General features: G+C 36.6%; 1 protein-coding gene across 3 annotated transcripts in view; it reads right to left on the bottom strand.

Annotated features, from left to right (window-relative positions):
• LOC128992555 (uncharacterized) overlaps positions 1–27,893 on the bottom strand; it is a 230,380-nt gene that overhangs the window by 27,497 nt on the left and 174,990 nt on the right. For all 3 annotated transcript variants that reach the window (XM_054416187.1, XM_054416188.1, XM_054416186.1), the window contains one exon: positions 19,836–19,885. The gene's annotated coding sequence lies outside the window, so the exon portion shown is untranslated. The remainder of the gene's footprint in view (positions 1–19,835; positions 19,886–27,893) is intronic.

The raw sequence follows: 27,893 nt of genomic DNA on the forward strand, positions 1-27,893 counted from the left end.
TTATAGCATTTACATAACAGAGCGTCTCGTCACGACCAGCCGCAATGGATTATCATTTCAGGATACGACACTTCCTTGCTGATAAGTTGATAGTGGACATGCACTTTGCACCCTGATGATAACTAGGAAGATGTACTTAATCAGTTGAAGGTCGGGGGAGCTAGCTGGTCTAGTGGTTAGTGCGCGGGACTTCGGTCCAAGAGGTCCCAGGTTCAAATCCTGCCAAATCACCCATGGATTTTATCTAAGTGATAATGCCAGAACGCCTAGGTCTAGCCTTAAGTAATGTGAAAAACAATTCCAGGCTCGTGTCTAGCGTCCTAGAAAAAAAAAACATCTGTTGAAGGTTAATGGGTGATTTTTAGTACCGCGTTGGGTTTCGAATGAGAAAATAAACAAATATCAAATTGATTCATTGTTGCTGTTGATTCAAAATAACTAGAAAATTAGTTGATTATCAAGATGCAAGAAATAATGTCCAATTGGGATATTCTTGTAAAAAATATACAGACAAGATTTCAATTTGTTTAACCAGTAAACTGTTCTATCGAAATAATTGCTATCAGAAACGAGCTTGAACAAGATTTTCCATTGAAGGGGGTTCCGGATGAGGTTGAATGTGCAAAAAAGATACAGAGAAGCTATCTAGCTTTTGTTCTGCCAATATTCTCTCTGTTAGAACTCCAATCCTATTCTAAAGACATATTCCACGAAACGAACAGCTCAATTAAATTCTTACTGTACGAAATGAACGTTTCAATGTATGAATGTGCCTTTTAATTTCCATTATTTTGAACTATTTTAAAACGCATGAAGGAAAATAGCCAGGTTCAAATTCATTTCAAACATACATATATACAAGCGAGGTTAATATTTTTAACAGTTGCTTAACATGGTAAAATTACAGTGATTTTGTGTGAATTAACTCAGCAGTTACTTTAAATTGCATGGTTTGAAAAATTTAAAACAAATACCTCACTACCAGTTAAATATTTTACAATCAAGAACTGAAAAACACAATCTGACAGACCAACCACATCATAAACTCAAAGATTCCATTTATAGTAAAATTATATGAAGAAAAAAATCCAAGTTCATTTAACATAAACTCGACTATACTCCGGTAGTCTGTGTATATACTCTGGACTTTATGTCTGCAGCCTGCACTATATTACCCCCGTTGCAGCACGCTGCTAATCGTCACCGTCCTTCCCCGGCCTTGCCCCTGGCCGTGAGTTTCCCAACTCCTGATGAACCGCTCGCTCCTTCTGTTGGTCAAGGTCACCATCTTGCTGCACTCCTGTTATCCCACAATAATCGACTTGGAAATTGTATTATTCTAACCGCTTCATTTCCTGTGTTGGAAACCTTGAATGTTTATCTGTTGTGGTTATCCGAGGATTGCAATTTTGAAAAATGGTTGAGAACTTATGAAATAGACTCATTATTTGAAATGGATTCCGTATATTTGAAATAACAAATGCAGAAATACCTTTCAGTATTATAGAAGAATTATAATTATCCATGTGTTTTGAGGGGATACTGCTCTTGCGTTGTGCTCTTCCAATTCTAAACAATATTTGATTGTTTTGATTTTGTATTGCATTATAATTAAGTCTCGTCTCTTTCTTTTTATAATGCAAATCAAACCCAGTAATTTAACGTAATGAAATATGTAATTTGATAATAGGTTATTTCAATTGTAAATTTGTTACAGTATGTAATGTACTCGTTAAACTTAAAACGTAAATTGTACAAAACCATGAAAACCAAGCGAACTAGGTTAGTTGGTTGAAAACGAGACGGCAAGTGTAGAATGGGCATTCACACGACTTTAAATCATTTGAACGAGTATATTTTCTACTGCATAAAATACGGTAATAGATTGGCAAATTTATCACTCCGGTAAATGCAGTAATGCTAGAAGTTACATGGCACTAGCAAACATCACAAACAGTTAAATTAGAAATGACGTATCCACCGGAATGAGCTACTAATCTAACAATACCACCTAACTTTTGCAAACTGTTCAATACGTTTCGCTTTTCTAAGTGAGCGTGCCGGACCAATTGCATTTCCACTATTTATTGGATGGAGACTTCTAAAGCTCAATGTCTCAAGATGGGGGAGGGGAGACGAATAAATTATGCTAATCAGAAGCATTGCGCTGTTTGTAGCCATTTAACAATGCGAAAGCACGATGCAAGTCTATGCAAATGAGGTGAGCATAAATCAGTAAAGGTGTTTCCTATATTAGAGCGGTTGTAAACCGACTTGGCATGATGTGAATTTGGAGCCGGGAGACGGAATGTTCCTGTCCATCAGGCACGAAAGCGGATCGAATTGATCGGCCAAACTCGTTGGCTCCTGGGTACTAGACGTTGATTTAGGTGGGAAAAGTGGTTTGAAATTGAAAATCATAAGGCTTTTACAGTGGAAGATTTAGAATCTAGAAAAGGTCTACTCTTTTGGTCCTTAGTAGTGGTGAACCCACAATATGACCTCACTTTCGGCGTTTTAGAGGCACTTTTAGGGCACTTTTTATAGGGGAAAAATGAGAAAAAAATGGAAGAGCTTTTTTTGGCCACTTTTTTAAAGACCCAGCTCTCGACCTATACACCCCTATATAAATTTTCTACTTTTTTAATACTGAAAAACGCGTCTGGAATATGGCTCATTTTTTTGGCCACCCGGCTCTCGGCACGCGAACTCGGGCGCGCTCCCAGCTTATGATGTGCTCCCTTGGACATCCTTAGTGGAAATCCATGAGTTCTGGCTACTTGGAAACCCAAGCCATTTGACATACAACGAATCACCCTTTCTCCTAATTATCTTCTCTACCAAATACATGTCCTTATACTTGGTCTTTAACAACTCCTCTGTATAGAAGCCTCCTCTGATTATATTGCCATTTTCATCTTTCAAGATATATGTTACAGGCTTTGTATTCTTAACTTCTGCTATTGTAAATAGTTCCCCTGTCCAATTTGGAGTATAACCTTTACTAAAAACATGTTTATACTTGGAAATCCTTACGCTATCACCTACCTTATATCTTGGTTTTTTAACTTGCACTACTTTAGAAGTCAACCTCTCATGCACATATTTACTATTCTTAACATTCACTTGGTTAGGCTTCATTCCTATAGATCTATGCACCTTATTATTATATTTTCGAATTAACTTTGGAAGTAAATCCAACCATTTATAACTCCCCTGAGCACTAAATTCCCTATATAACCAATTCTTTAAAGTTCTCTGAAACCTCTCCACAATTGCAGCCTTAGTTGTAGAAAATGTGTGATAGTGATTAATATTTAATTTTTTCATTAGTTTGTTAAAATATTGATTAAAAAATTCTTTTCCATTGTCGGATTGAATGTTTTTAACCCCCTTTGGTAGAATGGTTTTAATGGCTTCTGTAACCACTAACCCTGTCTTATTTTTTAGTGGAGCAGCATAAGCTTTTTTAGAAAATGTATCTATTAAAGTTAAAATATATTTATTGCCAGAATTTTCTCTAGCATAGTTTTGCATATCAATTAAATCTATTTGTATGGTTTCGTTTATACCCAATACTTTAAAAGACCTTCTAATGAAATTCTTTCTTGCAGGTTTATGAAGTTCGTATGCAATTTCATTGATTTTTTATAACATCATCCTTTCCTGTAACTCTAAATACATCACCATTAGCCCCAATCAATAGATTATCTTCCATTCTTTTAAATACATAGTTTTCTGGTATATATGGTCTATTATCTATATACTAGTCCAGGTAGTCCAGGCGGGTGAGGTGGTCCAGGCGGGCGAGGTAGTCCAGGCGGGCGAGGTAGTCCAGGCGGGCGAGGTAGTCCAGGCGGGCGAGGTAGTCCAGGCGGGCGAGGTAGTCCAGGCGGGCGAGGTAGTCCAGGCGGGTGAGGTGGTCCAGGTGGGCGAGGTAGTCCAGGCGGGCGAGGTAGTCCAGGCGGGTGAGGTGGTCCAGGCGAGCGAGGTAGTCCAGGCGGGTGAGGTGGTCCAGGCGGGTGAGGTAGTCCAGGCGGGCGAGGTAGTCCAGGCGGGTGAGGTGGTCCAGGCGGGTGAGGTAGTCCAGGCGGGCGAGGTAGTCCAGGTGGGCGAGGTGGTCCAAGTGAGTGAGGATACGATAGAATCTCCCCCTTTTATACCCAAAAATTGTCAAAAAAACCTGCCCCAGACAGACTGGCGCCAGACAGGCAGAGAAAATTAACAATTAGTTTTGATTGGGGTCATTGGGTTACACTCAGTCATTCATTAGAGTCAGGAGCGGGAGCATGGGGCAGGAGCCCGACCATAGCATGGAGCACGCCATGGGTCAAGAGCATGCCAAGAGCATGCCCGCGAGCGGGAGCACGCCATGGGTCGAGAGCATGCCTAGAGCACACCCGCGACCAGGAGCGCGCCCGAGTTCGCGTGCCGAGAGCCGGGTGGCCAAAAAAATGAGCCATATTCCAGACGCGTTTTTCAGTATTAAAAAAGTAGAAAATTTATATAGGGGTGTATAGGTCGAGAGCTGGGTCTTTAAAAAAGTGGCCAAAAAAAGCTCTTCCATTTTTTTCTCATTTTTCCCCTATAAAAAGTGCCCTAAAAGTGCCTCTAAAACGCCGAAAGTGAGGTCATATTGTGGGTTCACCACTACTGTCCTTAATATAAAAAGAAATAGTTTCAGCTGTTTTATTCTAATATTTCACGAAGAAAAGCTTCCTCTTGTAGAACACATTCTACCTACACAGGTAGCATTTTTTTAGATCAGGAAACCCAAGAGTGCAATTCAGTCGGTAGGCCATATTTGTGATATAGTATACATTGTTTAAGATTGCCAAACAGTAGATGCAAACCAAATCTCCAATTTACTTGAGAATAAAGTGTGGTTAAGAGCTGAAATATATTTGAGTAGTTGACACCGTACTCTTTTCATTGACACAACGCATCACAGAGAATCGTAGTTCCCTATATTTCACTTCTACATTTATTGTTTTGGGAATTAATACTGAAATTACGTTTCTGGCTATTATGGTCTGGTATAGTTTCAAATTAAAATATTCCTATGTAAAATTGTACATGATAACCACCAGATTAGAAAGTTGCGTTGACATCTATTGCATCTAAAAGTACCTAATAAGTTACCCATAATCAAAGTGTCGCAAATCCCCATAAGAAATTATTATACGTACATCCGAGCTAACTGGAAACGTAAGCAATTTAGTAATGGGGTCGCATACGAGTGGTTATCTGGAACCAGTTCAGTGGAGTTTAGCGAGCCATCAGCGGACGGGGGAGTTTTGCAAGAGGCATTTCGACACAGAGCCATCTGCAGAGCCCGCGGCCGCCACGCATCTCAGCTCATTAGTAAGGCCCGACTTATGGACTCTGATTGGCGCTTGCGACGCTTTGCAGTAAAGCTTTGGGCTTTATAGGGGCAGTATCGCACAGACCGGGGCGGGACCGGCTTTGTTTCGGCCGTTCCGATCCTCGGTACGATGATTTGCAGTCGCAGCACCGAAATGGACCGATTCGCCTTGTTTATGGTCATGGGCCGTTTATAGGATCAAAAACGGTAATGGCAGATTGTGGGGGTTCCTTACCGTCTTGGGGCGGTAGTTTATACGGTGAAACCACCAATTTGGACCAGCGTTTTATGTGGACCATTGTCGACGATTTTTATCATCGTGAACTTCTACCGCCAATTAATGAGGAAGGAGTAATACATTTGTAGTAGGATAACGCAGTGATTGTTTAAAAACGGAATATAATTTATCCACAGACCTACTCAAAAATATATTTCATACATTTCAATTACAGCAATTTTAGTGGAACGTTTTGCGTACTGTTTGACTTTGCAACACAAATGTTCAGTGTGTTTGAAATGTCATTTAAAAAGATTATTTAACCTACAGTCGTAGGCCTGATTCTTGCAACTCAAGTTTCATCCTGCCTTGAAGTGTCTTAATACAGAGTTCATCCCGTCGTCCACACCATACTACATACTGTCCCAACGATTCCAACACAAGTACCACCCTGTCCTGAGCACACCCAAGTTTCTCGCTGTCCCGGGGACACCGATCGTCAGATAGGCAGAGGCAGTTCGTGAACGATATTTTGGAGAACATTTCGATAATTAATGCGAGAGATGCAATCAGCTGGTGGCATTAGAGATGCAGAGCCTGAGGGGCGCACGCTGGACAATGAATGAATTTTGGCTCACACTCTGTCCGTCGCGACCACCCACGAGCTACCGAGGATTACTGTAATTCTAGGACTGAGATATTGCAGGGTTCAGCAGTGTCGAAACTAGGCTCTAGGTATGGAAATAGACCTCTGGACTAGATTTGTAGGACGGGAAAAAGAGAAGGGAAATTGCTTATTGGATCAACACTTGAATAACACTTAGATCTGTAATTTTTGAATTTTCCTGTTAAATAAAAAAATTCTAAGAATTATTTCAACACTACAAGAAACTAGTGAGAAATGAAGTGCTAGGAACATGGTGAACTACGTACTGTTTGGGTGAAGGTGAAAGTTTATATGACCTATATGAAAAAATGTCACAATAGTTCTCACATAAGACTTGAAAATTGAACAACACATGCCAATTGTTAAACAAGAAACTAAAGATAGTATCCAGCTGACATGATAAATTAATATTGACTTTACCTGTACCCCAAGAATCCCACTGGTCACCATCGATATGCTGGTCACTTACTGCGCACACATCCTAAAGTGAATATTTATGACTTTGCAAAAAGTCGTTCTTGCTGCAGTCTAAATACCTTTGCCTATCAAACAACCCAAAGATTTACAACTTGTGGCTTTCTTATCAAAGCACTTAACTTTATTTCGGGCCTTTGAAAGTACACATTCAGCGAGAAAGCACCATTGGAGTATGTCATGTGGTAATAATGTAATCAGGCCCAAGGTAAGTACCGACACCTAACTGATATCAATATAACGACAGCGGAAAGTTGTAAACGGTTACTGTTACTGTTTTTGTAGTAAACAGTTTGTACAATCGTAACATTTAATGGACTGGGTCACAGACACTATTGAAATACCAGAGGGTATGGATGCTCTTTTGACTTTCGGAGATCTGCCCCCAAATCTAATACATCATGCAGAATTTCAAGCACCCTCAAAGCAAACTTTAAATTTTTAAATGTTGTACACTTTAGAGCAAATTATAAATGAGAGTATTAGCTAAATTATGAAATCAAGGATGTTTTTTTGACCGTTGACAGGATGAGAGCTGTGAGTCTATCAAAACCATTGGTGCGGGTGGGAGGATATTGATGCAAATCCTGAGTGTTATTGTGGATTCTTTCCCGTAGCTTTATCAAAATTCCATCGGTGGTGCCCCATAAGGCGGAATTTCCATCGAAGAGAAAACAATCTTATCAGGGTAGGTTGAATTCTAGCTGTGATAAGATCTGGCTTATGTTGCGAGTGGGGAGAGGAACAAATAACTTTCTAACAATAGTCAAAGATAGAATTCCCATCTATCTTATGTTTTAATGACCGATCAAGAGGAAGACACACGTATGAGTGATAATTTGTAACGCTTACCCCACATAATCACTTGTACTATTAGCATAATCCGTTGCATAGCCCTATTGCCATGGTAGATTATTTAAATCTTCAACATAGATTTCAGGTTGCACTTCCTAAATTATCTAACCCCCGAGAGTTAAAAGGATGACAATCATTGGGACCGCGCCGAACTTGGACAACGACACACGCGGACAACGTTAAAGTTGGACAGATTAAGTTTCCAGGGTTGTCGTTTGCGTGCAACGTTACCCTTGGACACTTTTGAATGTGTCCAGATTCGTCGTGTCGTGCAACGCCACCCCTGGACAACTTAAAAACTTGTCCAGGTTCGTCGTTTGCATGCAACGTTAAACTTGGACACATTTGAATGTGTCCAAGGGTAACGTTGCACGCAAACGACAACCCTGGACAACTTAAAAACTTGTCCAGGTTTGTCGTTTGCATGCAACGTTAAACTTGGTCCAAGGGTAACGTTGCACGCAAACGACAACCCTGGACAACTTATAAATGTGTCCAGGTTCGTCGTTTGCGTGCAACGTTAAGCTTGGACACATTTGAATGTGTCCAGTTTCGTCGTGTCGTGCAACGACGAATCTGGACATTTGTCTTAAGTCTCTTGTTTTGGGACCTGACTGTACATTCTACCTGTCAAAGTCCATTGTTTGGGATTTCGACCAAGGCCCCACTAGAAAAACACGCCATGCTGAAGGTTCATGACGTCACACTAGTGGATAGATTCACTGCAATATCCCATATGTTTTAGGTAATAAAGCTGGCTGTTTTCAGATTTTACGGTTACATTTTCGTACAACTATCCACCACTGTGACGTAGTGTTGCACATAATCGGTATTTTTGCATACATAAAAGTAAACGAATATTTTCTGTTCCCTACGGACGGAAAAACTAACACTTGCTCGGAAAACAACACATGTGTGTAGTATAAGTCTACTTTTTAATCGGTGAATAGCAAGACAACTAAATCACTGAAGGTTAATATTTCGTGCTTGGTGACTGGCGCATGTCTGGAACCGCCTTAAGGATAAAGAAAATGCATCCCTCAGGCTTTTGTTTTGCGTTGTCCATGTTTGTCGCCAATCTTTCAGATTAGTTGAACTATACTTTTTCTGTTTTCATAGCTTAGTATTATTTTTAGTTTTCCGGAAATTATGGATTAAATGAATGAAATAATCATGACAGTATTAGTAAGATTACATATACGTCTAACGTTGCCAATCGTAATATAGTTTCGGGCGACTATTTAAAAATATCTGTTTGGTTTTCAAGCCTCTTCATTTCACATAAAATTATTTTTGATTGGAATGTGTGTATAAAGACCAGACTTTCTTATTATTAGCATGTGAATATTGTATATGTTGTCCATACATAACTAATATGAAACGTAGATTTCTATCTTCAAACGTGACTTAATAAAAATAAATAGTAGTTCAGGTTTATTTAAAAAGTATCGATGCTATTTGCACATTTTCACACATTTTGTGTGACTGCACAAAAACGAGTCATTCGTATTTCGTTCATCTCAAGTAATTGAAAACCATTGTAGGCCTAAATAAACTCGCATTATTGACACAGTAAAAATTACCAACATAAAAATTCTGCATTTAAAAATTGTATCATTACAGTATTATCATTTTTAAAGCTGCACCATATTATAGGCCTAAGAGTTGATGTTGTAACGGTTAATCACATATTTTTTAGTTTATTGGCCTATATTTAACATCGGATTTCCTCTTCCATCGGATCATACAGTTTTGTGTTAGGCCAAAAAAGGTTACGTTCATTCAAAACTAATGAATTCCACTGATAATAAATCTACTGTCAGAAATAAGTATTTTTGTATACATAAACTGCAAATAAACACTCCGAAGACTCCGAGATGTGATTTTTAGCTGTATAATGTATTTTCTAATGCTGATTTTAAGGACTTGCAAAAAAAATGTCATGGTCTTTACTTTATGCTCTTGAGTCTGGAGCATATTTATACAATTGTTAAGAGGTTAGTTTTCTTACTGAATCTCATTAAAAATATGTCTGACGAAAATAAATCAATCATGTTTAAGGTAAACTAAACTATTAATCTGGAACTCTAGTTAACTTATAAAACATATACCTTGCTTTACGTGTAAATCATGTTTATTTAAAACTAGCTAAGTACCCGTTCTACGCACGGCGATAGTGTAGTCCTCACCATTGAACACTTTATCCAATTTGACATTTCCATTAACAAAAGTGCTCTTGACTTTTTCGTGAAACACTGAGTAATAAAGACATTAATGCAGACATACACACGAAAATTCAGAATTTAGTTAGTTAAGGAATTTGCTACAATTTAACCATAGCAAAGTACATATAAAATCAGTAAGCGCCGTCAATGAGTGGAAACCTAATTTGTGTAAGCTAGTGACGACGATGATTTAAAAAAAAATTTAAGTTTCCCAGCCCTAAACAGCACTGATTCAAGGTTTTTCCCGGTTATCAAAAATCAGGAACAATTTGATACACAAAGAATCTCCGGTTCCTGACCTGGATGATGCCAAGTTATTTAATTTAATTTGCGGTTACACGTTATTGCACTTGCGATTAATTAAATCCGTTATGTAAGGACAATTTTTTTTTATGTCACTTTGTTTGGCTTTTATTTCAAAACGTGATTGAAATTGTTGCGGTATTTGTAAACAACATAATGTAAACATATCAGTGACAGCTATATTTACAAAGTAGTGAGGCCATATTGTAATGGCTAAAGACACTCCCGCCAACCCCGTGAATATATAAAAATGATTTAAAGTAGTGAGGCTATATTTTATTGGCTAAAGACACTCATGCTAACCCCGTGAATACATTAAAATGATTTGAATCTTGATTTTATGTACTCTCGTTTTTCCGGAGATGGCCGCGTAAAATGCCTTCTGGGCCGTGACAGACAGATAGAAATTGAGATAAGACTTGTTTCGGCTAGTTTAATGTATAACACGTAAAAGTAACCAAAAAAATATATAATTCAGAGAAAACTATAATTTTATTTATATAGATTTGTCAGTATTATTTGATCTGTGATCATCTGACGAATGTCTGTCCTCTCTACTATGTTTATTTAGTATATTGGCTCGATTGTAAAGGTATGGTATGATTAATAGTTTTATTTACTTTTACGTCATTTTGTAACCATCATGGCTACCCACAAGGTCAATGTTACAATTTAAAAAATTTGAGTTACTTTTACATAATATAGGCATTATTAGAAATTGAGATTGTTTCGTTCAAAACTTTCCAAACATTTGTCGGAAAAGCTTGGCAAAAATATGTTTAGCCGTTATTGAGTGTGATAGTGATACAAAGTTTTACATTGAAGCCGATCCCAAAGCGCTTTGCTTCGCTCAGCTCAGTTATTAGAATCAAACTAGTAAACCTCTGGTTTACATGAATCCTGTATACAAAATAATAATTTCATCCTAATATTATCGGTTCACTTTATTTAGATTATCAGGTTATTGTTATTGTTATTGTTTATTGACCAGAATCGTCCAAATATATTACATTGTTAAGACTGACTGACTAATAATGTACTCTGATTCGGATTTTTTTACCCTTAACGAGTTATACCCGCGAGTCTATGACATGAGTTAGATATGTACCGATTGTACTGGTACCTTTAGATGAGACTACTAGCATAGATGAAGTACTAGTATGTTTCAGAAATCTGTACTAACTAATATGTAAAATTGGTAACTAAATGAATTGTTCTAAAAGTAATTTCAAAACACGTCACTGATTGTAAATAAATTATAACGTAAAGATAAAATTGAAAGTTGATATGAAGAACATTACTCTAAACAGGCCACCATTTGTTTTCAGATGACGTATTATCTCGTTACACCATGGTATTTGTTAAGTGACGTTTGCAGTAAAATTTTAAACGTGTCCAATATCATACAAACCAGTGATTTGGATTGTAATAATTTTTAGATGTGTATTGATTTGTATATTTGTTTTTGTATTAAGATTTGTTTACGTTTTGGGAGAGGGAAATTAATTCTTTGATATTTAAAAGTCTATTCTTGAACTTCCACGCTGTTTTTGTCCAATATGTAAGATAAGTTTCTCTCAGTTAGTTACTGTTTTTTGGCTAGGATTGAAAGTTTATATTTGGAATCTCTGATATCTCATAATTAATTTTACTTATTTAAGTTGTTCATTTTTGTGTTTAAATGCAAGCAAGACACTTCTCTCGCTACAATAGAAGGCCTAGTGGTAAATAATTATTAATTCTTCCAAATACATTATGAGCTATTTAAATGTGTGATTAATTGGCCAGAAGTCAGACAGCATCTTAAAGATTTAGTCTCAAATGCAACATATGTTATGATCTGGAACTAAGTTTATATTTTCCACTACAATTTTCTTACAAATTCTAATAACCAAAAAGCTTTTAGTATTTTGTTAGCCATTTCAGGTTTAAACTACTAGGTGGCGTTTGCAGAAGCATCCACAAAATTGAGCGGAATCATCAAGGGTTCATAATATATTGTTTTTGTCATACTACATAAAACAGTCGTTTTTAATGCATGCGTTGCGGGTCTTAAGTAGCATTTTTACTCTTTAGGGAGTAAGAATCATTTTTAGGCCTCTATGGAGTAAAAATCAGCTGTTGTCAACTCAGTTGTAAATTTCTATCGTAAACGATTGCATATATCGAAAATATGTATCGATTCGTGCTTCGTAACCATTTTAACCTACAGTCTACAGTCTCTTCCCATAACATTTTAGCATTGCAGATACATTAATCAATTCCCACACTCAACACTGCTCACTTTTATTACTTCCCTCACCGTGTTCCCTTCCCTCCTACGTCCGTGCTATATCCGTGATTCGCAACGAGAGAGAATATGTTCCATAGATATACTGGATGAAAAGAACCAACGAATAAATAAACAAAATTTCGATAGATCAGCAGCCTGATCATTTTCAAATTACTTTTCGTATAAATTTATACGATATAATGAAATAAATTACGTTATACATTTGAAAATTCCAATATTAAGTGTATTCATAAGAATAACGTAGAAACTTTTAAGGCAGGCAGGGCAGAGCCCTAGGAGAGTACTCTTATGGAGAATAAGTGAACTGTTGTTGTTTGCTTGTTTTTAAACAAAATATGATCAAATTTGGAAAATGTATTTATTTATACTATACTGTCAACATTGAACTATAAAAACACCTTACAGCCTTCCCTGGGTAGCAGCATACACAAAAACTCGTTAAACTAATGTTATAGTAATAGGGAATAAATATTTCATTTTTAAGGAGATATTTTATTGACAACACAGTCAGACTAAAGTAAAGTAGCTTTTAGTCTGCAGGTTCGTTGTGGCGGGTGTAGTTATAGTTCCGTAACGGTTTTGCAAAGTATTACCCGTAGTGGATTCACTAACGATCTCAAATACACGCCTGATATGTTGTCATTGTGTGTCACCGCTATTTTGCTGCTTTGTTCAAATAATCCTCAAACGAATCAGTTTTATTATTTCAACCTATGTAGGTACGATATGTGATCGTAGGATACGATAGACTGCACATTGTGAAACAGGTTTAGTCGAGCAGGATCCATTTACACATACCGTAATTAAATAATCCATAACAATTTGACTGCTCTATTGCAGTTGTTTCGCCACGAAAACGTTAAAATCTAAGGCATCTGTTTGCTTCATTTTGTTAGTTTATCCATGTTAGAGGTTGACGACTGATCAATCATTGAAAAACCAAGGACAAACCCCCAGACAAAAACACTCCACATATTTCGTTTCTATAAACCATTAACAAATTTTGATTTCAGCCGCAGCTCCATATTGCAAATGTATGTTTTGAAGATTCAAATGTGCCAAAAACAATGGACAGCTAATTACTATTGAAGGGCACTAAAAATCACTTAAATATGGCAGTTTTAAAATGAGACTTAATTAACTTTTCTACGACACTTAGCAACACGTATATTGAACAAAAGCTGTAGATTTGAACCGTCCGTTTGGGACACGGTGTATCCAGGTCCCATAGGTTTTAATTTTTTATTAATATCCTGCAAACATTTACAACGACCAAATAAACATGCAATTAAATTTCCGAATTTATAATGTACAATGTGTTTCGCGGACTATGAGTCACTACAACACAGTGTATTAGTAACAGTGTGTTAGAAAGAAGCCTTGTAACAATAAGGCGTATTCACGGCATTTCTGTTTTAGGAAGCTCATTCAGAGTTTACCAACCGAGCGAGACTGAGAATTTGATGAGCCTGGTGTACAGTCTATTCAAAAACTAAAAGTGTCCAGGTTCGTCGTTTGCGTGCAACGTTACCCTTGGACACATTTGAATGTGTCCATATTCGTCGTGTCGTGCAACGCCACCCCTGGACAACTTATAAATGTGTCCAGGTTCGTCGTTTGCGTGCAACGTTAAGCTTGGACACATTTGAATGTGTCCATGTTCGTCGTTGTCTGCTTTTATCGTTGTCTGATGGAGGCGGTGTCTGATTTTAACGTAGTCCACGTTTAACGTTGTCCAACTTCGACATCGTCCCCAATCATTTACTAAGGCAATATCAGAAACCTTGTTCGCTATTAAACAGTATACATGTGGCATAATGAAAGATGCATTAGTTCAACAGTACCCTTCTCTAGATAAACGCAAACGCAGAAAGAAAACGAAAGACTATCTGGATCAGTTGGTTTCGGTCGCTTTCCCCGAGGATCTCCTGTTGGACTGAGAGCGATGGTGCGTGCCCCCCTCAGGGCTCTGCCCTCTCCCACTATCTGATAGACCATTGCTAACAGTCGCATTAACATAGTACAACGGCGGCCCAACAGAGATCGCGATTGTTAACTGTCCGCTGTCCGACATCCGATAATGGAAATCGCGGCGTGGACAGGACTACAAGTGTCGGACCAACCGATTAGCAGTGTCCGAGATGGTATCTGGAGACAAAGTAGGGGAGGAAAGTGGGAAACGGCCTGGATGTTTGTGTTTCGTATCAAGTGTATTGAGGTGAATACTAAGGGAGAACGTTTGTGTACAAAGCTTGAAATAGTATTTTGAAATTACTTTTTTATTGAACAAATAATGACTGAAAGTAGAAGGCGGTTCCTACTTGGATGCCAAAATAGTTTTTGATTAGAAGTCAACTGAACATATTGGAAAAATGATCACTTTGACATGGCTTAGAAGGAACTTTAGCGAACGAAAATAGTTAGATAAATTTGTAAAAAGAAAGTTAGGTACATATTTTGCGGATAACATTTGTGCTAACGTGATTTCAAGGAAATTTTTGGCAAAACCGAACAAAATAGTAGTCAATGGTAGTTGTACAATACAATGTAAATTAATGCCACTAACTTTGTGGTATTTGCAAACATATTAGACAATATTATTCTTGACTGATAATTTTGGGTTTACGTAACATCATTTATAGTAACAAAATAGGTATTCTACTCATAGGAAAACATCAGCAACATTTTATATAGAAAGACGCTAAAACCAAGTTATATCTTAACGAACTCCAAACATCTCATTACTCGTGGGTTTCCGACAAGGAAGAGGACACTGACATTAATCCTTCGCAACAAAAGGATAACAGCCATCTACATCAGCCAGTACGACGGCCTGTTGAGCTTTCATAAACCGGGGGCTAAGAAGACTTTATAGCTTTTAAATTAACACTCAATTCGGTAAGCCTGCCGTTTGGATTACGGAGGAGATAAATAGACTTTTCTGAAAAATGATGTGACCGCGATTGCAGAAGAACGGAGGTGAATTCCTCGAGAGCCTTTCTCCACTTCAGCGAATGAGTTCGCAGTCTTATAAATTACAATGTTCGGTAGCCTATGTGACCAAAGCCCTTCACAACATTGGTCTTTCATAATTCTCTACATAACCAACAATGTCATCCATCGTATTTACACACCACTTCACTATACTGTATCTCCAAGGGTTCCTTGGATCTATACAATTCAATAATTCGTGCTTTTGTCGATAAACTCTCCATGTCTTGATCCAACTCTTCACACGACTAACGAAGTCAGCCCTTTTTCAAGCCACAACATCCCTCTAAGCTAAGAGGATGTCTGAATACGAGAAGTGTCCTGCGGGTTGATACGACTCTCCATACTTTGGGTTTGTTCTAACTATCCACACATCTTACAAAGTATCTAGTATTTACATACATCACATCCCTGCCTCTAAGAGGGTGTTTGAATACGAGACGTGTCCTTCGCGCTGATACATAGACTCTCCATACCTTGGGTTTGATCTAACTATCCACACGTCCTACAAAGTATCTAGTATTTACACACATCACATCCCTGCCTCTAAGAGGGTGTTTGAATGCGAGACGTGTCCTGCGGGCTGATACATAGACTCTCCTTGGGTTTGTTCTAACACTCCACACATCCTACAAAGTATCTAGTATTTACACACATCACATCCCTGGTTCTCCTAGGGTGTCTACGGTCTAGGCAATTACATCGCTCGTGGCGATGCGATCTGGACTCTCCGTGCCTTGGGTTTCGTCATGGCTCAGCACGACTCGACCGACCTACATTCCTTCCTCCCTCTACCAGATTGCTGATTAATACCTGCCTTAACGACGAGTGGGAGTACCACTAGGCCTAATTTTAGGACCGTGTATTTTCCCTAATATAAATCTTCGTTGCGTGTCTACCGATGCCGTGTCGAGTGTTGCAGTGTTGGATAACACGTGGATTCTAATTTCCGCCGTAAATCTTCCTGATGTCTAAATCGCATCGACTGCGAAGCGGCAAAGTGCAAGTACTTTCAAATAGTGGGATGAAGTTATCACCGAGTCCATCAGCGTTAAATCTACTGTTGGTACTCGAAGGTGTAATTAGTGGGTAATTCACGATGCTTCGGAGGTAATCACGCAATGATTCTTAGCTAACACTGTGTACGGAACTTGTATTGTGGCGGCCACCGAGTAAGATAAACAATAGATGTGATCAAGACTCTTCATCTCCAGACTCTTGTTGAGTTCAGCTCAGTCCAGTAGTCCAGTGCTCTCTGTTCAGAGATGACAAGTGAAAACTCTTCACGGCCGATTTGATTGTCATTGTTGTTTTGATGCCGTACTGCTAGCTTGTTAGCTCTACAACGAGATGTTGTTAGGAGAAAAAAGAATGCCTATTACCAAGCCTTGATGGCCATCAGCATTGTTACGGTTAATTTAATAAAGCTAAAGCATGAAGATACATATGTATTTTATAGCACACCAATAAATAATAGTTTTCGTTTCAGCTCATCTTAAATTGTGTAAATGACTAAATTAAAAAACACATTCTACTCTAACTCTATTACTCATAATTGTTTCTGCATCGTAAATTGAATTTTCTATTTTCATAACTATACCTACGTTTTGTAATTTATCCCTGTTTTATATAGTTTGTTTTATTAAAGATTCGTTAATCAATGGGCAAAGTAAATTGATTTACGATTAGATACAAGCAATACAAGTTTCTCTTGATATAAAATAACTGATTAAAATTTTAGAACGGATATAACTTAACGTCCCTCTTTCTAACACAGTACCACAACATCTTTTTAGATGCCTATTGAACTATGCTTTAGAAATATAGCAGTTGGTGGTTATGAGAAACTTTTATAACACAATAAACTGTGATAAAAGATCCTTGTCACATTTTACTGTAGAATTCTAATACAACATTTCAAAACGTATCCGTGACAAACTACGAAGAACTGTTATTTGTGTAGCGTAGCCTGTGAAATGCCAATAATGACTCGGTTAAACCGTAAATTGGACCATGAAATTGGTCAATAGGTTGCCTCCTGGTTTGCTGGTGGTCGGTTGCTCCATTCAAGTGTGGCAATGCCGTGACAACTGTGGCATTTTTTAACATTGGAAACTATAGAAATATGGAAATTAACTATATCAAAGTAACCGAAATAGATTGAAAATTCTTCAAAGTAAATATTTGAACTCCCAAGCTGTGCTGAGTATTAAATTACGGACGGAAAGCTTGGAATAGTTTCAAAGATTTTCATAACGGTTCCAACGATTGATACATTTATTGTTTTTTTAATGCATACAATGTTACAATGTTTCTTGGTGAATATGATATTTTAACACAAACATTTCTAAGTTACGCATATGGGGTAAGTAGCAAAAATATGTATACACGTGGATACAGTGCCACGTTAAACGAATCTTCCAGCGGTCTTAACATGGTACAGTTGATCTTCGAGAGTACACGAGTACAAACCTTCCGAGCTTAATATTAACGTTTTTTATATCGTCCGTTTGACGTTTAGATGTTTATCGCGTTTCCTGAAGATACAGTGAGTTTCAACGTTTTATTTAGTTAAATATAATTAAATTTGTATTTATTTGATGATGTTTAAATGTTTCTGTATTCGTCAGAAGTTATGATAATCTGTTATGAACTCTTCGGCATTAGCTAGTTTCATATTATTATATTTGAAACTTCTTTTGATATTTGTGAATGACACGCAAAATTTGTAAAAACTTTATATCTAATCTAGTTTCATATATAACAATGGTGTTTAGTGTTAGAATACCGGTACCTAGTGTTCTTATTAAGATGCACTTAACTCTAGAAAGCATATATCCAAAACTACCTAAGTTTTTTTCAATCCTAACGCCTGATGTGGTTGTATAATCAGACAGAATTCGTAAGATAAAGATGTCAAATTCACAACAAGAGATAACAATCTCTTTCTCAAATTTAACCAGTGTATTAAGCCTCTGCAAACAGGTCTTGAGGTTGTCAGATAATTCTGCTTTCTCTTTTCAGCTTAGTTTCAGATGTGAACTTGGGGACACTTGGTGATAAGTACCCATAAAATTCGGTTGACGTTGAATTTGGAAGATATTTTTAAACGTGGAAAAAAATCATGTTGTCAAAACAGTGTTATGCACTTTCTGTTTTATTTAAATGTAAAGGTCAGGTATTTTAAAATCTGTAATACACATTTTTTGTTGAATACAATACCTCAATACTGTTTATAACTTGTAATTTATTGAAGGAATGTGAATGATTTTATCATGCATTACAATAAAATGAAGCATTTGAGTAAATACAGTATTGATAAGGATAACATTCAATATTGTTATTATTCTTCATCTTACAACGAAGGATAACAAATATATCATTCGATAGTCGGAAAAATTATGATTTTACACCAGGAAGATAAGGCAAATAAGGCGCTTACAATAGCGCTTTACCAACGTTGACATCCCATAAAATACAGTAATTTAAGGATAACCGCTGTATCTTGAGAAACTGTGCACCTCGTGGGAAACTTTGTTATCACTGTCCCTCACGAGTTGGCAGCCCTGCTATCACCTGATTGGCCGACTGCCAGTGTTAATACCACGCATGCGCACAGGTTAATTAAAGAGCTGCGTCAGTAAGAATTAGGTTTAAATACTCATGGGCTTTGCAGGCCGTAAGTTGAGCTTATCTGAGCGTGGTCGGGGTCTTAACAACAATGTGTTGCACGCCATGTGTGACTTGCTTTCTAATTCGCCGTAAATACGTATGTGGTAACAGGTCTGGTTGAAAACAACAATTTGGATTATATTAACACAAGCTGAACAGATACAGGCGTTTTTGGAAATAATGGAGAAATTATTCCTAGCTGAAACCATCAAGTTTTATTTTCTATAATACAAATAAATATTCCCCTTACCTTAATTCTTTGAAATTTGATCAAACGTATTCCCTTCGATTCCTGACGACATTTTCACGATGGAAATCAAATCGAGTTTTTACAATTCATAGATCCAGTTGACCGGAAAGTTTCGTCAGTTGCTTTACGAAACTGACTGCAAAGCTGACTGACAGTAGTTACTGGAGGCGTTGTTTTTAGTTGCGCAGTGACTCCGAACACGACCGCGACGTTTCGACAGAGTTGCTATGTGCTTTGTCAGCGAGTTAAGTGAGTTTGGACAACACATCTGGAGCTATTAGTCGGCGCTATTTGGACCTCGGTCAGCGCGAATGGTCCTTTGTCTTGAAATGTGGGTGGAATATGTAGCTCAACTACTTGATATACTACCCACTTGGGTCACTGCTGAATCAGGGTTGTAGATGGGATAGCAAAGTGTTTCACGTGATAGATCAAAACCTATTGGCGATGTTCTTGGTACGGTATTCTATAGAGTTTATCGATGTTTTGATTAAAGCTACAAACAAAAGATTGATATCCTCACCTTCGTTTGTGTGGCTAGAACGTCTTATGTACAAATATGGCAGCGGTTTTCTGAAACACAAAAATATGATTTTACTTTCACGGCCAAAAATAGTATATTTTCAGTAGCCTTACAGCAATAAGGGTAGCCTTTAATTTAATAGCACAAAAAAATTAAAACACAAACAACTCAGCAAGAAAAACACAACACAAAACAAAAATGAAAAAAAAATGCAAAGATAGTGGTAACAAAATAGTAGCCCAACAGCGGTGAGAACATATACGCTCATGTTAATGCTGATAAAATCTTCATTTTATTTAAAAATAATGCAAAACATATTTCCATGAAAGAGGTGAAAACTTTATTTTTAAGTGGATTGGGAAACATAAATCACCATACATTCTATATAATATAGATTTATGAAACAAAATGAGGGTTATAATCATGTCAAATACATTATAGCATCAAAGAAAATATAGAAAAATAACCAAAAAAAATTCAGAGCAACACCAGTGGTTGTTGCTGATCTTCACCAAACTAAGCAACCTTCATTCTATATAAATTAGACGTATCAATAGCACGATTATAAACTATAAACTTGGAGTAGATCGTGAAAGCTGAAAGCTATAGAAGAAAAAAACAATACAAAAAACGTCAACACCTGATGGGACAAATTCATCTCGGAGAGAACTGAGGGCACTAATCCAATCTGTATCTTATATAGATCTAGGAAGCAACAACAGGAGTATGAACATGTAGTAGGTCGTAGAGACCATAGCGGCCGAGGAGGCGGGGCGACGATATAAAGTTATCGGCGATTACACCTCCGGTCCGGAGGCGGGAGAGTCCCCCGATTTACGAGGGAACATCCTCGATCCTCAGCAGTGGCGGCGGCGGCGGCGAGGACTTGAACACAGAGTTCCGATAAACCTCGGCTTGTAAATTTGGCAGAAGAAAGTTACGAGGATAGTGCGGTAAAATATCGGTTATAGCTGAAACGCGGTCAGACGGATTGTCGTAAAAATAGATCGACCTAGAGTTTGGAGCCGGATGTCGAGTAAGATAGTTATTTGGTCAAGTCAGACAACTTTTTGTGGTTGAGATAAGTAATTTACTTCAGATTGAAAAATGTAAGAATTTCTAAATATATGATTTTTCCAAACAAGGTGAGTAAAGATTTATTTGTGGAAAAAAATCTTGATACCAAAAAAGTTGATTTTTATGTTTATTCCTACATTAACCATAAGCAGTCTTCCTTCTGTATGTAACAATCAATAAAATACATTATACAATTAATTCAAGTAATCGTTATGGACACCATTTTTAAGGATAGCACTAGAGAATTAAACGTTGGATATTACTGAAGGCATATGTACACTTTAAAAGCAGCTTCGTTAATTTGGATATACGAGCATTAAGTAAGTTACAATTTTATACATGAGAGAATAGCAATAAAAACTTGTTTATACTTGGTTTAATTAATATACACCGCATATATTCTTTGGTGGTGCGAAGAGATATACAAAGACATATACATATTTTATTATCGAATAATAAGACACAAAGTACATCACAATAGTCAATAAAATAAATGAATGATGTTTTGTGGACTGTATCTGGAATGAAGAGACATGTATCCTAACATAAGATACTTATATTGTATTTTATTGAAAAAGTATACTTTCAGTTTTCGTTAGACTCAAACCTGATAATGCTATCACATAGCTAACAGCCATTTGTCATTGTAGAGTCTTCGGGACTGCAGAGCTAGCCAAGGTCCTTCATTCATTGAAAAATCTTTGAACGTCTACTAAAAAATCTGTAAAGAAAAAATATCCCGAGGGGAGTGAGCTGGTCCAGTGAAAAGAGGGCCTAATTCAACTCCTTGAGTTCACTCCCGTAGTTCAATCCCTGAGGTCCCGGGTTAAATCACATCAACCACCAATGGATTTTATCCAAGTGATAATTCAGCAACCACTAGACCCAGCATGAAAATGTGAAAAACAATCCCTGGCTAGAGCCTAGCGTACTACAGAATTACAAGTGGAGACTTCAACGGTTGGTTTTACTGAAGCCTCATCGCAAAGTGGAGACTTCAGTTGGTTTTACTGAAGCCTTATCACAATACACACCATCAACACTGTCGCATGAGAAGCCATCAATATCGTGTATAATACAATGGGTTGCTCAACCATACATAAACGTCCCGATGCCTCAGGTTGTGATAATAAATAACACTCATTGCAGTCCCCAGACAGCACGCTCGCCAGTTCATCATGGTGAAGTCCTATTGAGTTTTCCCTCCTCTTATTATAGAAACATTACTTTACCGTAATTGATTGCTCCCAATCAATTGTTTACTTTACGTAAATCAAGCGCAATTTTTAAACAAGGGGAGGGGGTTGTTATAGTGTCAGAGTGCGGGGTCTAGGTCCTCAAGGTCCTGGGTTCAAATCATACCAATCAATGGGTTTCATCCATGTGATGATACCGTGGTCCTCTAGGCCCAGCAAGAAATAGCCTGTAAACCGGTTCCGAGATAGAGCATAGCGTCCTAGGATATTAATGCGAGACATGAAAAAAATAGGTTAAAGTAATAGTAAAAGTAATACAATACTCTTGCTGTACTTTTGCTGTCAATACGAACTGTATTATTAGGGCTATTTAAAAAGAGGTATGATGTTTTACAGTATATTCTCTAGCTTAGTTAAACAATACGGAGATTTGTTTTAGTAATTAAATACATATTGGAAAGTCTATTCCTCCCTTCGGAATAACATGTGTTTTCAAATCAAGTAAAATCGGTAAAAAAATTAAGTTCTTAAAAATATTATTCTTTTACAAATTTCTGTTGTTTTCCTCATTTGACGTTGATACAATGTACTCTCAATATTTAGATTGTACTCCTAATACCTATGTACAAATAAACAAAATTAAGTTAAAAACAAACTCCACGATGATATAAATTATTATTGAAATGCCGTTAGTAGTGAAGAAAATAAAAAAAATAAACAAACAACATATGGTACTAATTCACAGATGGGGGAAACGGAACTTCAATAAATTGCGATACCTGGAGTGTGGGGTATAGTGATGTTGCGATTACTGCTATATATCTGACTATCCTTGACCGCTCGGCGAGTACACTTCCCTATAGTGTGTGCTGGCTAGTGCTATAATAGTGGTAATGGCTTAATGTACCTTCCTCGCCAGCTGATATTGGCCTTCTGCAGACTACAAACTAACAGGATAACTGCTTAAGTAGGAATAGATACTATTATCTCCGTGGGAGTAGTATGTTAGCATCATTTTTAGTACTTTGCTCCTAAGACAGTAACGTAACCTAGGTGTGTATTTGAAGATAAATTAAAGAAACATGAGTGTAACCTTATATTGTTAATAATTTGTTTCCTTGGTTCTGATAATTTATTTAAGGCCAATTATGAAGGACAGTTCAGTTGTGAATCATATCAACAGTTTCTGAAATTTTAAATGCATATCACATGTTTTCAGCGTTTTTAATCAGCTTTGTTCTCACACCAATTAAAAATAAAAATTATTGGTTACGATTGAACTGATAATCATTGTAAACATAGTAATTGAATTTTTGAGCTTATATATCATGCAAAGAGGCAAGTTATAATTTTAAATTTCAAAATAGTTTCAAAGTTAAAAAAATATTAATACCTACCAAGGGTAAGGGTTTTTAAAATATTAGAAGCGAGTTGATTACACTTAACAATTTCTTTGAGATTTTATTATGCCAATGACATTTAATTTAATCTTACTTCAGCCTGTTTATTATATACTAGTGTACATTTTGCTCGAATTCGAGCAATTGATAAGTATTACAGGATTTGCAAACCAAAATGGTTGTCTTTTTAGTAACCAACGTCTTGACCATAGTGGGTGCCGTCTTCTCTCAGACTTATTTCTTTGCTTTCTTGTAACACTGGCTGCAGAAATCGCCAACAAAAACACATCTTCCACCATATTACATGCACATAAACTGAAAGTTATCACAAAACTGCACTAACAGTTGGTGCTGAAACCTGTACTGTGTGGACGCATTTCTTTGCAACGACTTGACTGCAACGTTTTACCTGCGCAGATAAAACGTTCGCGAAATCCTTGCGTGTAGACCCCCCCTTTAACAATCATACTTAGCTATCAACATTTCAACAAAAAACACACCTACCTTCCCTGTAGCAGCAAACCCAAGTATTCATATTAAAATTAACTTAATGTTATTTAAATAGGAAAAAATTACCATTTTCAGGGAATATCTTTGTGTTAATTAAGCCAGGTAAATGGAAATTCGCTTAGTCTGAAGGTTTGCTGCGGATACACAATTTTAATAACAGCAAAGATTGAAGAACTAACAATTATTTCCTGTAAAAATATTATTACAGCAGTTCAAAAATATTGAAACAAACTCGATCAACAAATGATGTAACTGAAAGAATTCCATACTAATGACATTACATATAGTTTGACAGTTCCATTTAACAATGTTAAATGTTTACATTCGGGCATAGACAAAAATGATTCAGGCGAGTGACATATTTTATTAATGTTTATGATCCCTACCGTTCCTGTTCTAATAATTATGCAGTATTTAATATGATTGAACCAGCTGTGTGGAATTGTGAAATCAAAATTAATTTGACAGTTTTAGTTCTGCTTGTTTACATTTTTAAATTGTGTACATTTTTACACAATTAATTTAAATTAGTTAATTTAAAATGTTTACATTTTTAAATTAATATTGAGGTTTGTTCTTTGTTACCATGGATACCATCAATAAATATTTCACTCTTAATTTCTGACAACAGCTGGAGTTCCATAACAAATTTTGTTTCCCATGTTAATCTTATGGATAAATACGAAACTTTGAAAGGCACCAGGGTCTCACTCTCTAATTATTTTCTTAAAAAGAAAGTTTCCTGCACAACTTCACGTTACGCTCTTTCCAATGACACCAAAAACATGTCCATTGGTTCAGTAGTTTCGGAGGAGTAATTGTCACAAAAAACCTGCTTGCGTATTAAATAAGTACTAGTGTACATGTTGCTCGAAATCGAGCAATTGCAAAGAAGTACGGGAGTTATTTATAAACAAATAACTTGTTTAAAAACTGACAACAGTCATAATTTCCGATGATTTTTAAAGAGTCGGCTAAAAGATTAGTAACTAAAGGAAATACTCACAATTTACATAACAGTCCTATTCCAGTTTAAAGGGATAATTTTTAACTATCAAACTGCCCATGGACGGGAAAAGGTAAGCTTACAATTTAAGTTAACGTAAAAAGGCTCTCAGCTTTTATAATGTATCGTACCTAAGTTATTTAGCCATTTGTAGACAATAAGGTGTAGGCTACTTTAAACTGTACAGATCAGAGTTAAGCAAAAACTGACAGAACTCTGAAATGGTGTTATTTATCATAGGCATATTCATATGCCAAATTCTTAAAATAAAAATTCAATAACCAATAACATAGGCTATCATTAAACACAAATCAACATCCAAAACTATACACAATTTTAATACAACATAGATTATTTACACATTGCATGTTTGCAGTTAACATATGTTCTTCTTCTCACTTTTAATTTTTGCTTCACAACGGGGAAAATCTGTTTCATAATCATTGAAATAGATTTATAATAAATAGTCCATCAAAAAGTTTAAGATTAAATAAACCTTACCACATAGTTGTTTTATTTTTTTGGATAAGCTGTCTGAAATCGTGAAATAGGCATTTGACAGTTCTGGTTGTTTACATTTAAATGTCAAAGGTAATGTAAACATTGTGAGTTTTCTCATGCTTCTATGGAGACCAATTATCAATATTTAATTTCTGACAACAGCTGGAGTTTCAAAACAATGTTTGTTTCCCATGTTATTGTTATGGAGAAATATGAAACTTTAAAGGGCCCCAGTGCCTCACTCTCTAATTAATTACCTAAAAAGAAAGTTTCCTGCACAACTTCACGTTACGCTCTTTCCAACGACACCAAAAACATGTCAATCGGTTCAGTAGTTTTGGAGGAGTAATTGTCACAAAAATCCTGCTTGCGTATTAAATAAGTAAGATAGATAATAGATTTCAGTCAAGTTATGCACGAGTAGTGTATTATTTTCTCAGTAATTAATTTACAGGAAAACCGGTAATAATTATAATATTTCCTTGTTTTGTATTCCTGATTAAGTCGAACAGTAAATTTACAGATTCAACAATCTCCAGAACCCTTGGAGCAAGCTTACATTAAACATTCACACACAGTAATTAAACACAATAAATAGATAGAATAGTTCTTTATCTTGGCGGAGTTATGGTCACTTTCAAGGTGAATTGAGTTGTTATTTCCACTATTAATTTCATTGTTCTATTTCGCCGTCTTATCTAGTATTGGCAATACCAAGCCTTTCAGTACGGACTGTTGTATGGTTTATGTCTGCATTCCCCAGGGTAAATTGGAAATCGACATGCTAGAAATAATGTTTCAATTTCATTCAAGTACATACACTAGTGTAGATGTATGTTAAGGTTGGCAAATAACTTAGACAGTGCACAGAAGTGAAAGCCTTTTGTTTGAGATTAAAGTTGTGTACTTGGTAGTTGGAACGTAATTCATACCGTCTGGAAAATATATTTCAGCTAATATTTAAGTACTTACCACCATCACAAAGCGTTTTAATTTGACTCTTTACTTAATAAAATGCATACACATTAGAAACCAAAATGATCTCCATACTACATTTTCTTAATGATGAGCATTAAAGTACCGACATACAAAGAACATAGTTTGAGGAGGAAGAACACATATTTTCAATTGTTTGCTTTCCATAAATGTGTGATTTTTTCGTATGGCGAAGCCTGTTCGCTGCTAAGAAGGACGGAATGAAACTGATATTTTAATAAGATATATAATACACAGCTAACATGTACCTAAATGTAATTTACATAAACTATATGTAAAATACTATAAATATATGTCATACTAATATCTCACACGTCTTCTATTGCATGTTTATGGGATCAATAGAGAACGCTCTACGTTCAAAAACGCTGTTTCCTGCTATGGATATAAAGAATTATTTTACTGTGGAATAACACCCCATTGCGAGTCCCGAGTAAAGTTTTTAGAAAGTTATTTTAGTGTTTAAACTTTTATAGATTTCCATAAGTATAGATAGACCTAACTATCAATATAAACTATATTGATTTATCCCACTAGTTAACCGATCCAAATTATACGTTACAGCGTACAGCATCATATGTTATATCGGTTTACACGACCGCCATCGAACTGGAGTTCCTCAAGGCGGTGTACTAGTTCCGATGATGTTTTTGCCGTCAGTCAGCCAGTCTATGCGCAGGTCGTCGCGTCCATCTGACCGCGGTTGCGCTGTTGCGCAGGACTCATCCTCCCTTGCGCCACCACATGATTAGTGCGCTCTACATTTGCATACTTGGACTGCGACTAGACAATGCCTCTGTACTCTGAGCCTACACGATCATCACGACCATCGCTCGTCTCTGAGATTGTATCGGTTGCTCAATCGGAACATATGGTGGCGATAATTGCAAAACGAAAACCCCTCATATGGTAGTTTGGCTGAATATGATTCCCGGTTGTCACAAACGGCTAATGCTGGATTTATGGGACGTTATGGGGAGAGTTAATCTTGATAAATGAAATGTCAGAGATTTAAGACATAAGAAGATAGCGCATTTTTTATGAAAAGATTGAATGCATACTTTTGTATCGTTGTACTCTTTTCATTGAAACTGGTGAAAATATTACAAATTTGTTTTGGAAATAGTTATGCATTGAATGAATACATATTTCCCTATCATTATTTAAACGTACTTGACTTATAGTCAACTAGAGTAAAAAATAGATGACACCGATGTAATTTTGATGGACTAAACAAAACAACCTTCTGTTTTTGGATCAATGAGAAAATCCAGGTCTTGTATCCTTATTCTGAGGCCAATGCCTTCCTAATTTCTTATAACCTAGCAAATTTCCTGTAGTTTTCACCATTATTAGATTGCAATAGGTCTTT

The sequence above is a fragment of the Macrosteles quadrilineatus genome, unplaced genomic scaffold, assembly GCF_028750875.1.
Source record: "Macrosteles quadrilineatus isolate MER2022 unplaced genomic scaffold, UCM_ALF_1.0 Scaffold_4__1_contigs__length_99947679, whole genome shotgun sequence".
NCBI classification, from domain to species: Eukaryota; Metazoa; Arthropoda; class Insecta; order Hemiptera; family Cicadellidae; genus Macrosteles; species Macrosteles quadrilineatus.